At 40.4% G+C, this 14,283-nt stretch overlaps 1 non-coding gene across 1 annotated transcript; it reads right to left on the reverse strand.

Moving 5' to 3' along the window:
- Positions 1 to 5,389: 5,389 nt before the first annotated feature.
- LOC137209515 (U6 spliceosomal RNA) lies at positions 5,390 to 5,496 on the reverse strand. The gene has a single exon (XR_010936072.1). It is a non-coding gene; the product is annotated as a U6 spliceosomal RNA (small nuclear RNA).
- Between the last annotated feature and the right edge of the window lie 8,787 nt (positions 5,497 to 14,283).

Below are 14,283 nucleotides of genomic sequence, written 5' to 3' on the forward strand. Positions count from 1 at the left end.
TATTCATTCATCTATTTATGGACATTTGAGTTATTTCCTCATTTTGGCTATTGTGACTAATGCTGAATACTGCTGTGAACATTGATGTACAAGTATCTGTTTGAGTCCCTGTTTCTAATTTTTAGGATCTATACTTAGAAGTGGAATTGCTGGGTCATATGGTAATTTTATGTTTGATTTTTGAGAAAATACCAAACAGCAAACCCACTTTTTCCATGTGTGATGGAAAGAGGGAAGGAGAGAAGCTTCCCTCTTTCCCTCTTGATGGAAAGCTGCCATCAAGTCTACTGTCCAAAGCCTGGCCCTGAAGATTAAATGACTGTAAACATTGTCAGAACTCACTGAACTGTGCACTTTAAAATGGTGAATTTCACTCTAAGTAAATTAGGCTAGACTTTAAAATCATAACCTCCTTGTCTAAGACAGCAGATCCCTGAGTGGAAGCTTGAGATGGATACAGCAAAGGAGAAATTGTGGAAAGAAGGAAAGAGGGAAGGGGAGAAGAAATTAACAACCAACATCACAGTCTTATTTAGGTAAACCTAGGTGTTTATGATAAATCTTAGTATTGGTGGGTATAGTTTATGAAACTGCAACCATTGTTCTGCTTTGTTGTTCCGTTTGGTTTTTTTTGTTGTTGTTTTCAATTTAGTAACATACTTTTATTATGCACCTGCTGTGTGACATTCTACAGCCCCTTTTGTCTCAAGTTACAAGAACAGGATGAAAGTGTTAATTAAAAATAAAATGTCACTTAAAATATATAAAAGCCTAATCACAAATAAATGGAAAGATATCCCTGTTCATACATTGGAAGATTTAATATTGTTAAGCTGTCAATACTAAGCTATCCAGAGATTCAATACAACCTCTATGAAAATTGCAACAATGCTTTTTTCAGGAATAGAAAAATCTCTCCTAAAATTTGTATAGAATCTCAAGGAAACCTGAAGAGCCAAAACAATCTTGTAAAAGAGGAACAAAGTTGAAGGTCTCACACTTCCTGATTTCAAAACTTACTACAAAGCTATGGCAATTAAAATAGTGTGGCACTGGCATAAAGACAGACATATAGGCCAATGAATAGAATAGAGGACCCAGAAATAAGCTCTCATATATGGTCAAATGATTTTCAGTAAGGGTGCCAAAACCACTGAATAGGGAAATGACAGTCTTTTCAACCAAAAAACTAGGTATCCACATGCAAAAAAATGAAGTCGGACCCTTATCTGACACCGTATTTAAAAATTGACTCAAAATGGATCAAAGACCTCAATGTAAGAGCTAAAAATATAATACTCTTAGAAGAAAACATAAATTGGGAGATTGAGATTGACATATATACACTAATATGTATAAAACAGATAACTAATTAGAACCTGTTGTATAGCACAGGGAACTCCACCTCCCTGTACAGTAGAAACTAGCACAACATTGTAAAACAACAATACCCCAATTAAAAAAAAAAAAAGAAGAAAACAGAAGAAAAACTTTGTGACATTGGATTTGTCAGTGACTTCTTAGATATGACACCAAAAGCAAGGCAACAAAAGAAAAATAAGTCTGATATCATCAAAATTATAAACTTTTGTGCATCAAAGGACACTATCAACAGAGTGGAAGGCGACCCAGAGAATGAGAGAAAATATTTACAATTCCTATAGAGGATAGGGGATTAATATCAAGAATACATAAATAACTCTTACACCTCAACAATATTAAAAGAGACAACCCAATTCAAAAATGGGCAAAGGACTCAAGTAGACATTTCTCCAAAAATGATATACAAATGGCCAATAAGCACAAAAAAGGATGCTCAATATCACTTATCATTAGGAAAATACAAAACAAATCAATAATATATTATTTCACACCTGCTGGGATGCTCTTATTTAAAAAAAGAAAAAACCCAGGGCTTCCCTGGTGGCACAGTGGTTGAGAGTCCGCCTGCCGATGCAGGGGACGCGGGTTCGTGCCCCGGTCCGGGAAGATCCCACATGCCGCGGAGCGGCTGGGCCCGTGAGCCATGGCCGCTCAGCCTGTGCATCCGGAGCCTGTGCTCCGCAACGGGAGAGGCCACAACAGTGAGAGGCCCACGTACAGCAAAAAAAAAAAAAAAAAAAAGAAAATGAAAAAACCCACAAAATGATACAAAATAACAAGTGTTGGTGAGGAAGTGGAGACACTGGAACTCCTGTACATTGCTGGTGGGGATGTAAAGTGGTGTAACTTCTAAGGAAAACTGTGTGGAGATTTCTCAAAAACTTAAAAAGAATTACCATATGATCCAGCAATTCCACCTCTGGGTATAAACCCCAAAGAGTTGAAAGCGGGGTCTTGAAGAGATTTTTGGACACCCGTGTTCATAGCAGCATTCTTCACAATAGCCAAGAAGTGGAAGCAACCAAGTGTCAATGGATAAACAAAATGTGATATATACATACAATGGAATATTATTCAGCCTTGAAAAGGAAGGAAATTCTGACACATGCTACAACGTGGATAAACCTGGAAAACATTATGTTAAGTAAAATAAACCACAAAATGATAAATACTATGTAATTCCACTTATATGAGGTACCTAGAATAGTGAAAATCACAGAAACGGAAAGTAGAATGGTGGTTACCAGGAGCTAGGGAGAGGGTGGAGTAGGGAGTTAGTGTTTACTGAGTAGAGTTTCAGTTGTGGAAGATGAGGAAGTTCTGAATGTGGCTGGTGGTGATGGTTTTGCAACAGTGTGAATATACTTAACGTCACTGAATTACACACTTAAACATGGTTACAATTGTAAATTTCATGCTATGTATATTTTAACACACACACACACACACACACAGCCTGGTAACAACATTCCTTCACTTCCATTTGCCTGAGAAATTCTTTAAACCTTCAATTCAATTCAAACTTCAAAATTTGGCTGCCACGCTCCCTCCCAGGACTGTATTAACTCCTAATTCCCTCTCCCACCTGAAGCTCTGGCCACATTGTTAGTTGCTGTGTTCCAATATTTCCCTGCTCTGTCCTCCTTCACTTTTTGGCATTTCCTAAAGTTGCTCCCTTTACCTGGAATGACCTTCATTCCTCCCCATCTCCACTTTAAAATCCCATCTATTCTTCAAGAGTCAATATTACCTCCTTCAGGGTTGTAACCTCAGTTCCTCTATTTCAGTACTCTTCACCATAGGCTTTGTTGGGATTTTTTCACATTTCTGTCTTTTTTGAAAAATTTTAAACCCTCTGAATGCTCTCTCTCTATATATATATATTTACAATCAGCCACAGAGTTTAGCCTGTAGTAGATAATAAGTAAATGTTTATCAAATGAATGAAGCATTCTTCACAAAAGAGGTCCTCAATGGGAAAACTGAGAAAACTGTGGCCTATTTTGATCTTCCCAAAAATCTCAAAAGAAATTGAAAGCACTAAATGTCCATTAACAGATGAATGGATAAAGAAGATGTGGTATATACATATATACAATGGAATATTACTCAGCCATAAGAAAGAATGAAATAGTGCCATTTGCAGCAACATGGATGGACCTAGAGATTATCATACAAAGTGAAGTAAGTCAGGCAGAGAAAGACAAATATTATATGATATCACTTATATGTGGAATCTAAAAAAAAAAATACAAATCAACTTATTTACGAAACAGAAACAGACCCACAGACATAGAAGACAAACTTACGGTTACCAAAGGGGAAAGGGGAGGGGGAGGGATACATTAGGAGCATGGGATTAATAGGTACATACCACCATATATATAATAGATAAACAACAAGGACTTACTGTATAGCACATGGAACTATATTCAATATCTTGTAATAATGTACAATGGAAAAGAATCTGAAACTGTACACCTGAAACTAATACAATATTGTAAATCAATTATATTTGATTTATAAAAAAAGAAATTGAAAGCATTCGATGAAATTTTGCAAATTTCTGTCAATGTTTTATATATCCTGGCCACCATGGTGAGCAAAATGACATTCAGAATAAGCAGAATTTGTCTGCAGATGCATTTCTTAAGAGATTTTGTTTTGTTTTGTTTTTTTGTGAACTAAGATTTAAGTGTCATATGATGCAATGTGTAATGAGCAGTTCCTCTGAAAACTGCACTTTGTTTATTCACAACCGCTTTAGATGTATCAGGTAAACACACCTGAAAGCCAATGTAGAACGTGAGCAGATGGGAAAGCAGTTAGTCATTTGCTTACTGCTTGGTTTTGAAAATGATGCCCTTGCTCACGTAAATGGTCAGTTTAATAAATTCAACTAAAGGCAATAAAAGTGTGATTTGGGTGGGTAGGGGGAGTATTACATAAGATATAAACTGCATATTCAAAGAACGCAGTGGAACAGGCCTTAAATCATCTCCTGTGAAACAGGAAGACCTCCTTAGCAGAGTGTTTTCTAAAAATACAATTAGAAAAAAAAAATTGTTTTAAAGTGAGTCAGGAAGTAGCCATTAACTCCTAGAAAGTGGTGACTTAGTGGGAGCAGGGGAGGCAGACTTGATCAGGAATAATATGTAGTAGTTGGGGTCCAGGTTACCACCCTGATATTACTCAGTCTGGGATCCTTTATTTTTTATTAAAAAAAATTTTTTAAACATCTTTATTGGAGTATAATTGCTTTACAATGGTGTGTTAGTTTCTGCTTTATAACAAAGTGAATCAGTTATACATATACATATATCCCCATATCTCCTCCCTTTTGCATCTCCCGCCCACCCTCCCCGTCCCACCCCTCCAGGTGGTCACAAAGCACTGAGCTAATCTCCCTGTGCTATGCGGCTGCTTCCCACTAGCCATCTAGTTTACATTTGGTAGTATATATATGTCCTGGGATCCTCTATTAAGTCAACCTTTCAGGAGGTGTTGTTTTGAGATGAACATGAATGCAGACAGTACTATGGAAATAAAGGATATTAGAATTAGTGAGAGCCAAAATAAGATGGTTTTGGGGGCCGCGCCACACGGCTTGCAGGACCTTAGTTCCCTGACCAGGGGTTGAACCCGGGCCCACTGCAGTGAAAGCCCTAAACCCTGGAGTACTAACCACTGGATCGCCAGGGAATTCCCCAAAATAAGATCTTTTTGTTTTGTTTTGTTTTTGGAAAACAGACATAAATGGCTCATTTATTAAATATTTTACTTAGTAGAAGAACAAAATAACAGCACTAACAACAAAAATTTAGTCTTAGATTTTGCTTTGTGCATTAAACACTTATTGCAGTTTTGAAAATATATTTTAACATTTTAGTGCTTTCTATAGATTTTTAAAATAATTTTCATTATACAATTAAACTTATTATGAACTGTAATAACTAGCTTTAACACAGATGCAGTTTGTAAGAAACATTCATAGCTAGTATCCATCAAAAATATGGAATGCTTCACGAATGTGTGTGTCATCCTTGCGCAGGGGCCATGCTAATCTTCTCTGTATTGTTCCAATTTTAGTATATGTGCTGCCGAAGCGAGCACCCAAAATAAGATCTTTAAGAAAATAATTGAAACAAAAAAACACAACATAGATACAGAAAAATGCACAAGTCGCAACTGTTATAAGATGAACACACCTGTATGACCAGCACCCATCTCAAGAAAGACAAGAGTACCAGCACTCCTGAGGCCCCCTGATGTAACTGTAACCCCTCTCTCCTCACTTCTAACGGAATATACTCGCTTGCCTACTTTTGAACTTTATATCAGTGGAATCACTCAGTATGTAAAAAAAAAGATGTTAAAAAATAAAATTATCAAGTTCAATATGAATAAGAAGAAGCATTTTAAAATATGCCCATCCACCAGTTTGGTTTAAGGGAGGGTAGAGACGAGAAGCGCGAGAGATGACCACTTACATCCTCATGGATTTGCCGGTGATGCTGTTGTTGGGATCTGTAAGTGCTGATAATTATGCCACACAAGCCGCCAAACGAATTAAACTTTTCAAGCTGGTGGATGAATCATTCGCTTCATCCATTCAATCTGAAAAGGCAGCCTGCAGAAGCCCATTTGGTCTTAGCATGTGGATGGTAAAACCTGGCAGATTCCTGAGTTCTGAGCTAGCGTCACTCACAAAATGGGCTGTAAGAAGCTAATTAGGCAGGGGGGAAGGAGGGGGAGGGATAAAGTGGGAGATTGGGATTGACATATACACACTATTAAAATAGATAACTAATAAGGACCTACTGTATAGCACAGGGAATTATACTCAATACTCTGTAATGACTTATATGGGAAAAGAATCTAAAAAAGAGTGGATATATGTATATGTATAACTGATTCACTTTATTGTACACCTGAAACTAACACAACATTGTAAATCAACTATACTCCAATAAAAATTTTTTTAAAAGTAGTTAATTCCGTTTGATGGGTCCAATCAGAGCATTCTTTCAAATGCATAATGTCCATGTGATTACAGAACTAAAAGGCCCCATGAAGGATGCAGGGCTAATAGCTGAGTAAAATAAGGATCTGTTAGCCAAAGCAGGGAACGATGGCTACTGGGGAGAAAACCACAGCGTCTGCCATGATGTCATCGTCAGGATTGCCATTACATAATCACAGTGACAGCAGACAGCCCAGCTCTTGGGGGCTGAAGTGGTAAAAACCCACAAAAGGGTGTTCTCTGTTTATTTTCATGGGCGGGAAAGAACGCTGTCCCCCCGCAACTCCAGGGGGAATGTATGAGATTCTTAGGGCTGCTATAACAAAGTACAGAAGCCGGGTGGCTTCAGACAACAGAAACTTGTTGTCTCACAGTTTTCTGGAGGCTAGAAGTCCGAAATCAAGGTGTCATCAGGTCCATGGTCCTCTGAAACCTGTTGCGGAGAATCCTTCCTCTCCCCTCAGCTGTCAATCCTTGTGTTCCTCGGTTCCTTGGCTTGCTCTGTAGCACATCAGTGCCTCACATGGCTTTCTCCCCTTGTGTTCAGTATCTCTTCTCTTCTTCTAAGGACACCAGTCATATTGAACTAGCGGACCACCTTCCTCCAGTATGACCTTATCGTAACTTGACTAGTTGCATCTGCAATGACCCTATTTCCAAGAAGGTCACATCCCGAGGTACTGGAAGTTAGGACTTCAGCTGGGGGATCATTGGAGGCATTTCTCCTCACAGGCTTTGGGGGCTGCAGAGCTAGAACTGGAAAATGGCCTTGGATAAATATTTGCTGTTTATCTCTAGGCCATGAAATACCACTCAAAAGTTTATGAGGGACATAGTTAAGAGCAACAGGGAAGCTGGTAAATCTTGAAACTCTAGAGCTGGGTATGAATCCAGTTTTGCCATTACTGGTAATGTAATTAGTTTCCCCTCTGTAAAATAAGAAGAGCAGTGACTGCAAACGGGTATTAAAAGAGGCAATTTATGTAAAGTGTTGAGCTCCACATTGGCCCGTACTAGGCTCTCAACACTGAGAGCAGACTGATGCCTCAGTTTTCTCAGAGGGTTAAAAGGTAGGGGGCATATTTTCATGCAAGACATTGCTAGCAATTTTGAATAGATGGGACTTTGTTTCTTAACAGGTTTTTTCTTTTCAAAATCTCTCTTCATCCTATCATTTTGGGGATGCTTAATTTCTTCCCCCCATCTACATATGTAACACTCTTACATTTTCTTTTGCCGTATTCTTCCAACTTCAAACTTATCTCTAACACATGAATTAGAAAGTCTATTAGCTTGATATTACTGTGGTTTCTGCAGGTCCTATAGAACTGAAGCCAATCTGATAGGCAATAAGTCAGGTCCCCAAGGTTGGAGTTAAGCAAGGACAAAAATTACTACTACAGAAAATTTCAGCGTGTGTTTGGAAAAAAAAAAAAGGCCAGAGCAAAATTTTCAATCTGAAGTGCACACTGAATCCATGATATAGTTTAGAAATCTAATTATAACAGCTGCCATTTATTGAGCAGTTACTATGTACCAAAGGTAATTCTAAAGATTGTATATATTTTAGTTCACTTACTTTTTACAGCAACTCCATGAATTAGGTAGTGTTATTAGCTGCATTTTACAGATCGGGAAACTGGAGCAGAGGGAGGTTATAGAACATGTCCAGGGTCACACAGCTGGTGGAGTTGTAATTGAAGGCAGTCTGACTTTAGGGCCCATGTGAATAGCTACTATGCTATTCTAGCATTTAAGCAGGAAAGCTCATGGTGAGTCTGTTGGGATCTGGGCACCCAAGCTGGGTGTGTTCCTTGCTCACCTGTCTGCAGTGTGATTCCTCAGTGTTAGTTAACCTCTTCTAGACAGAAGTTTACATGCCATCCATGCTGAACTTCATGGAGTTTGGCTCAGGGTCCTTCTCTCTTTCAGAGCATGCTAGCTGTGTGGCTGCTGGTTACACGTTAAATTATCCCTGTGAGAAAGTGTGCTGGCTTTCCATGGCCCAGGAGGTAAATGAGCAGAGTCAATGATCAGCATCAGTAAGGTCAGACTTGGTAGTTACAATGAACTAGAGCTCAGTGTAGCCAATGGAATCACCCAGTCATCCACAATGAATGCCAATGAACGAGTACACGAGTATATCCCATAGACATCTGTGTCTACTGAGTACCAGTTATCATGCCGGGTAGGGGGCTATACGGGTAAACAAGACATAATTTCTGAAATCTAGGCACTCATGGTTCATGGGAGAGGCAGCTAGAGAAGTAAGTCAGCAAGGAAAGCACAAGGAAATGATGGCCTTAAAAGTTGGGATAAAATACCACAGAAGTACAGAGGTTGGAGAGGAAGGCAAGAAAACAAACGAACTTTTCAGCTGTGCCTGCCACAGTGCAGATGTGTCTACCAGGCAGAGAAGAGAATGGTGTGCTTCTCAGTTGGTATCCCTGAACCTTGTCTCAGAATCATGCAAGATACTTATTAAAGAAGCAGATTCCCAGGTCCCACTCCAGACTTTTGAATCCAAATCCTTGGGGTTGTGGTCCAAGAATCACCATTTTAAAGGAGGCTAAAATTTGCTATCTGCAGTGTCATGCTGCATGAAATCGAGGGTTCTGACAGTGGCTGTTCTCTGCAGGTTTGGGATTGGGAAGGAGAGTGTTTTGAACAGAGAGTACAGAGAAAATGGCAAGAAATGACACATTAAGGGTGAATTGAGGGCTTCCCTGGTGGCGCAGTGGTTAAGAATCCGCCTGTCAATGCAGGGGACAGGGTTCAAGCCCTGGTCCGGGAAGATCCCACATGCCGCAGAGCAGCAAAGCCCATGCGCCACAACTACTGAGCCTGCGCTCTGGAGCCCGTGAGCCACAACTGCTGAATCCTGTGTGCCTAGAGCCCGCGCTCCGCAGGAGGAGAGGCCACCGCAATGAGAAGCCCGCGCACCGCAACCAAGAGTAGCCCTCGCTCGCTGCAGCTAGAGAAACCCAGCGCGCAGTGGTGAAGACCCAATGCAGACATAAATAAATAAATAAATTTTTTTTAGAAAAGGGTAGATTGAGGCCAGATTTTGAAAATTGTTAAGTAAGGATGTTGGACTTCACCTTGCAAGCAATGGGGCCCCAGGGAAGATGCTGAAGCAAGGGTATGACATGGTCAAATCCTGGATTTGGAATGGGTGAGAGGAGAAAAGCTAGGAAGCATGATTAGCACACTCTTAAGATAGCCTGCTGATAGGGTGACCAGCCAAAGCAGGCCCAGTGGAGTGTTTCCTTTTAAAGATAATATAAGAATGTTGCAGAAAACAGAAGGGAGATGAAATTATCCCATGATTTACCAGCGTATTAGGTGTCTTGCACATAGTCAGTGATTGATAATATTTGCAGGATGAATAACTAACGATTTAGTCAGTGCCATCGTGTGCCAGCCCTGTGCTGAACGTTTTACATAAATTACCTTACTTAATCCTCAAGACAATATGGTGAGATCCCTATTACATTGTACAGATGAGAAAAACTTAGTCTTAGAGAACTTAAGCAACTCACCCAAGGTCACAAAGCTAATAAGCAGCAGAGCCGAGTCGCAAACACAGACAATCTGATGCCAGAGTTCGTGCACTTAACCATTAGGCGCACTGCCCTGCCAGGAACAAGGGCATTTCCTCATGGTGTCTTCTTATGTGCATATATTTTACATAGTTATCATCATTATGTATAAAATTTTATATCCTATTATACCCAAAGCGTTCTGCCATGTTATAAAGTGTTTTCATCAGTCTGGTTTTTAATGGGTGTCTGATCATCCACTGAATGGAAACAGATTACCAATTTTACTCACTCTCTTCATTGTTGGTATTGTGGTCTTTCCTCCGTTTTCACTTACTAGTGAAAACATAATATAGCAACAAACATGTTCATGCATATACTCTTTTCCATATATAGAGTTATTCCCATAGACTAGATTTCTAGAAACAGAATTGCCACCGGGTCGAAGGCCTCATTGCAACTATGAGCGCTTGATTCACATTTTGCCAAATATCGAGTTGGAAATGTTTTACCAGTTCCTGTAGTCACTGTGCCTCATACGGCCCCATGCAGAGTATGAGATTATCAATTTCAGCCCACCTTCTTTGCATTAAGCATCACTTTAAAAAAATCCCTCTTATTTAAAATGTTTAAAACGATATATTATGTGCAATCTGCATTCGTTTGATTACTAGTAGGGTTGCCTATTTTCCCATATCCATGATGAATTACATTTCCTCTTTTGCGAATTATCTGCTGTGCATTTCACCTGTTTACCTTCTGGAGAATTTTTAAGAGCCATTTCCCAGGTAGACTATCCAGATTTGGGGAAGATATTGGGGTGAGAGGATGAGGGAGAGTGGAAAGACAGGATTTGAGAAAATCTTCATCACTGATTGCTAAAATGGCCAAACACCTTCTCAAGATCAGAATCAACCTAACTATCAATAACTGGGAAGATGAAAAAATAACCCCTCTTTCCTTAGATACAAATTGTGCTGCACCAATTAAACAATTGGTACATAGACAAAGTTAAACTCAGAGTGTTAACTTTCTTCTAAAGAAAGACAACGTTGATGAGTGTGTGCAGGATTCCCACTGAAAGGCCTAAAGTATAGAACTGATACACTTAACTATTCCTCAGTTTTAGAGAACAAAGCCTAACCAGTATTTCCCCAAAGTGATCTGCCTACCACAGGTGTGCTGATTTAGGTGGTACCTGAATGAATACTGTTTAACAGTTATCTACTCGTTTTAACATGTATTAGGAAAAATATAACCTGCTCATCAATCTGTGTGGTTTCACAGATATGATTGCAAAGAATGGCACAAAGTTTAAAAAAAAAAAAGCATGAATCAATTGAAAGAAGCAAATAATTGTACAGGTGATGATACTTGGTTAGAACAAAAGGTTGGCATCCTGGTAATTAAAGTTGTGGAAACACAGCTTTACATCACCATCACTGATACACATACTGAGTGTCCATTATATATCAGATGCTGTGCTTGGGGCCAAGGATACAGAGATAAAGGAATGTGCTTCTTCTTCTAAGAGTTCACAGTCAAGGCAAGAGAAGACGTGTAAACTGGTAAATGTGGGAAGTCTGTACTGTTGGGAAGGCAGGGTATACACAAAACAGCCAGAAAATGATAGACAACAGTGGTGAGTTAGAATGAGACCAACAGCAGAGGCTACATATTGGCATATTGCAAATATCTTTCTGCTTGTTTCCTTTCACAATGTTCTTGCCTGGCAAGATGAAACCAAAATTTTCCTTCCTCCCTTCTTTCTCTCCTTCCATTTTTTTTTCTTCTTATCCTCATTTTCTCAGACTACCCCTCTAGTTCCAGGTTTGTTTTACATGCCACCAAATTGCTTGCTTAATAAACGAGGCACCCAGGATATCCAGGGGTGTGCCACAGGGCATTCGAGAGATAAATTATGTGTATGCACCTGGTACAACAGCCTCAACTGGTAAATCAAGTCTGTTCTTCTCACCCTGATGATTTCCTTTTTAAAATTCATCTTGGAGGAAGTTGTGTAACATTATTTTCCACTCAGCTTTGCGTAACCGCTGGCCACCTTGAGGGCTGTGAGTCCTGCTGGCTGTGGGGATGGGGGAAGGGGAAATATCCCTGGGTGATGGTTCACCAGTTATAATCGATAACATGACCTTGAAAGGATTATAGTGACCTTGAGAGGACCAGTGAGATGTGTTGTTAGCAGCATCCCTGAATAGGTGTGGGCACCTGCTATGAGCAAGCTGCCATGTAAAGTATTCTGGGAATGAAATAGAGGCACAGAAGTCTCTGCCCTCAAGGACCATACAAAGAGGCTGGCTGGAGAAATAATTATATATATACGAATAATAGCACTAATTAAGGGAGCATGTGATAAATGCACAGGACATATACAGAAGAAAGATCATTTCTGATATGGGAGATCTGGGGAGAACAGAGGTTTGAGCTTTTTCGAATCTCTATTCGGATTGACTGAACAAATCAACAAATGGGCCTTGGGGGAATCTTTGGATGAGATTTCAATAGACACAGAGAGAAAATGAGGGCATATGATTAGAAGTGGGCAGAAAGAGTGGGGAAGGAATAAACCAAGATGTGAAGAGTGGAAAGCGCATGATTTATTTGGGAGACAAGAAGTACTTGGGTACATGAGCAGACCAGGCTATGGTGGAAATTAGGGCACTTGTGGGTGGAAAGCCTGGAAGGTAAATAAAAGGACCCATCTCAAGGGTGATGGGGAGCCATTGGCTTTTTGTAGGAACTGTGAGAGTGAAATTACATTCGTTCTTTGGGAACATCATAGTGACAGCTGTTCAGAGCAGGGTTGGGAGAGGAAGAAACTAGAGATAGGAAACCAGTTGGGCAGCTATTGCCATAGCCAGTTAAGAGCTAATGAGGGCCAGATGAGGGCTGTGGTGATGAGAATGAGAGAGAGGCAAAGGATGCAAGAGGCATTTTGGAAATAAAATTACCATGTCCTGGCAACTGGTTGGATCTAGAGGGTCAAAGAGAGAATTGGAAGATGCCTTTAATGTGGAGGCTGGAGGAGAGTAGAAGTGCCACTAATTGAGGTAGAATTGCTGGTTTCTGAGGAATGTTTGGGAGTCTCCATCTATGCATGGGTTTAAGCAAAACAGGGCCTGTTTTTGATGGAACCATTCATCACTGGCTGTGCCTGGAGGAACAGGGGTGCTAATGGTTAACAGTAGACAAACTGCAATTTTCTGATGATGAGAAGAAACTCATAGACAGTAGGAAGGAGGACTTGGAAGTGCTTAAAGCACTGCTAGGTATCATTCTTGTGACCTGAGAAATGAGTATCTTCAACACTTTTACCCCTGTGCTTGCCAACTCTGTGCCCAGAGCCCTGTGATTTCAGATTCTCCTCTTGGAGCTGTTCACCAAGGCCACAGTCAAAACTGACCAGTCCTAGTGCCCCTTGTCTCAGGGCCCTGATCTCTGTTAGGTGGTAGTTACCTAGGAATTCATTCATTCATTCAAAAAATAGTGAGCGTCTTCCATGGCCAGGCACTGTTCTAGACATGTCATTGCTAAGATCGTAGCAGCAAACAAAACAGACAAAATCCTTGCCCTCATGGACCAGCATTTTAGTGGGGGAAGCGCATCATGAGTAAAACAAATAAGCAAAAGATGTGTTAGACAGTGGTAAGTGCTATGGAGAAAGATAAAGCAAGAAAGGAGGCTAGGAATAGTTGGGTGGGAAAACTGCTGTTTCAAGCAAGGTGGTTAGGCCAGCCTCACTGACAAAATGACATTTGAGTAAAGACTTGTAGGAGAGGAGAGGGTGAGCCATGGTATACCCAGAGAAGAACATTCTAGTTGGAGGGAACAGCAAATACAAAACCCCTGAGTTAGATGCATGCCTGAAGTGTTTGAACGATTGTAAGGAGGCCAGCAGGGATGGAGCAGAATGAGGGAGACGTGGAAAGTAGTGAACAGCCATGTTTGAAAGGACAGCCCACCCTTGATCACTACATCTTAGCTGGGATCTTCTGCAGATGATGCCTGAATCATATAGAGTGGCCCTAAAAATGGGAAATTTAGTCACTGGGAAGGAGATGTACTTGGCCAACTTTTACATGTGGGTGGAGCTTGCTCTGCAAAGAACCAAGTCAATGTCTGGGCACAGGAAGGAAGAAAGAGGTTTTTGGTCCGAAAACACCAAAGCTTTTGTTCCATTTGGTAGAGGTGATGCCAGTGATGGAGTTCCCCCTGCCCCCCTTCCTTGTACCGTTATGGGTGGCAGGAGGCCTGGGCTCTTCTTAGCAGTCTTGGCAAAGTTGATACACATCAGTATTACGCAAAATGGATAGA

This window comes from Pseudorca crassidens, chromosome 16 (genome assembly GCF_039906515.1).
Source record: "Pseudorca crassidens isolate mPseCra1 chromosome 16, mPseCra1.hap1, whole genome shotgun sequence".
Taxonomy (NCBI): domain Eukaryota; kingdom Metazoa; phylum Chordata; class Mammalia; order Artiodactyla; family Delphinidae; genus Pseudorca; species Pseudorca crassidens.